The 2,291-nt window shown below is 35.1% G+C and overlaps 1 non-coding gene across 1 annotated transcript; it reads left to right on the top strand.

Moving 5' to 3' along the window:
• The first annotated feature begins 752 nt into the window (after positions 1 to 752).
• LOC128289997 (small nucleolar RNA R71) lies at positions 753 to 859 on the top strand. The gene has a single exon (XR_008279637.1). It is a non-coding gene; the product is annotated as a small nucleolar RNA R71 (small nucleolar RNA).
• The last annotated feature ends 1,432 nt before the right edge of the window (positions 860 to 2,291 follow it).

Genomic DNA, 2,291 nt, shown 5'->3' with positions numbered 1-2,291 from the left:
AAAGAGAATTAAGGGATTACTCGATAAGAACCATAAAGATAAACATAGTTCAAAATATAAAACAAAAGTCTTCAAAAAATAAATAAAACAAAAATAAAATAAAAATAAAAACTCAAGGATTACTTGAATCGATGCCTGCTGATTTTTAAGCACTGCTTTGGTGTTTTGGAAATGTGTTTTTGACACCGAGATGAATTTTGTTAACATCTCCTCGAGGTTCGGCTTTCTTTCCTGCTGGTAAGGTGGTTGAAAACCTGGAGGGGGTTGTGGTCTTTGATTGCCTTGACCACCCCAAGAGAAGTTAGGATGGTTCCTCCAACCTGCATTGTAAGTGTTACTATAGGGGTTATTCTGAGGTCTAGAATTGTTACCCATATAGTTGACTTGTTCATTTGTAGTGCTAGAGTCTTAGGCTAGGCATTCTGTATTATTCATTCCTCCTTCATTTATACTGCATTGCATCATCAAATGTACCTGAGTCGAAACACATAAGCCATCAATCTTTTTTATTTAAGAGCTCTACCTAGTTTGATAACATGGTGACTGCGTCGAGGTTGAAAACACTGGCTGCTTTATTAGGCTTTGTCTTCATGACTTGCCACTGATAATCATTCAGTGAAATCTCTTCAATGAACTCATAAGCTTTCTCAGGTGTTTTATTATTTAAGGTTCCACCGCCCACTGCATTGACCATCTGTCTCGTTGAGGGGTTCAAGCTATTGTGGAAAGTTTGAACCTGTAGCCATAAAGGTAAGCCATGGTGAGGGCACTTTCTCAATAAATCCTTGTATCTCTCTCATGCATCATATAGTGGTTCTAAATCCATCTGCACAAAAGAAGAGATATCATTCCTCAATTTAGCCATTTTAGCTGGCAGAAAATATTTGAGGAAAAAATTTTTGGTCATTTGCTCCCAAGTAGTGATTGATCCCTGTGGTAACGAATTCAACCACTATTTAGCCTTATTCCTTCATGAAAAGGGAAATAACCGAAGGCGAATGGCATCATCAGAAACGCCATTTATTTTGAAAGTATCGCAGAACTCTAAGAAATTAGCTACATGAGTATTTGGGTCTTTATCCTGCAAACCATCAAACTGAACAAACTGTTGAATCATTTATATAATGTTAGGTTTTAGTTCAAAATTATTTACAGCAATTGTAGGTCTAACAATACTCGATTCAGCCCCCTTTAAATTAGGCTTAGCATAGTCATACATAGTACGAGGAGCAGGATTTTGATTCACTAGATTTGCAGCAACCACAGGAGGCAGTGAATTATTTTGATTTTCAACCATCTCTTCGGTTGTAGTATGGATATCGTCCTCTCGCTCTTCCTCTATGTATTGTAGACTTTGCCTTATTTCTCTTTGGTTTTTCCGAGCTATGCTCTCGATCTCACTGTCAAAAAGTAGAGGTCCTGACGAGTTCATCCTAGTCATAAACTAGAGACACCTGCCAGAAGCAATTAAAAAGAAAAATTTAGAAAACAAAAATTACACTAAAAACAAAAAGTAAATTGCAATAAAAGTAAAAATCTGTAAAGTAATAAAAATCAAGCATTCCTAATTTCTTAGTCCCCGGCAACGGCGCCAAAAACTTAATGATCGCTAAATTAACTAAAAATTCGACTAAGGAAAGCGCACCTATCGAACAATAGTATAGTTATGCTGAGACCGGAAATACTGTATCCACAAGGGCTAAAAATACTATTAATTACTGTCTTTTTATTATCTAGCCAACAATTAAGAGAATGTTTTAAACTAAGACTAATTATCTAATTAACTAAAATTACGACAGAGATAAAAAATTGGAAAATACTCTTTAGATAACCGATGGAGAAGACAATACCCAAGGAAGAATCCACCTAGACTTCACTTATTACTTCTGAATTAGACGATTTATTCACTTGACTTAATCCGTAGAAATCCTTGATTTTTGTTAATATCTCTCTCGATACTAAGAAAAACTGACTCTAGGTTGATTAATCAGAATCTTTTTCTAATTAAAACCCCTATTTTCGCATTAACTGAATCTATGGATTCCCTTATTAGAATTGACTCTAATCCAACAGATTTATGTCATCCTATCTCTAGGATTGCATGTAACTCCGCTTAATTATGAAGGATCTACTCTTAAACAGGGACTTTTTCTCCACTGAAGAAGCACATCAAAACCTAAATTAATATCCTAGAATATTAAAGCAAGAATTAGAACTGCCAATTAAGAATAAGAACAAGAATTTATCACATAATTCAAATAGTAATAAGATTCGTCCTAATCTCCCTTAGG

This window comes from Gossypium arboreum, chromosome 2 (assembly GCF_025698485.1).
Source record: "Gossypium arboreum isolate Shixiya-1 chromosome 2, ASM2569848v2, whole genome shotgun sequence".
Lineage (NCBI taxonomy): Eukaryota > Viridiplantae > Streptophyta > Magnoliopsida > Malvales > Malvaceae > Gossypium > Gossypium arboreum.
This window is presented reverse-complemented; position numbering and strand designations above follow the sequence as displayed.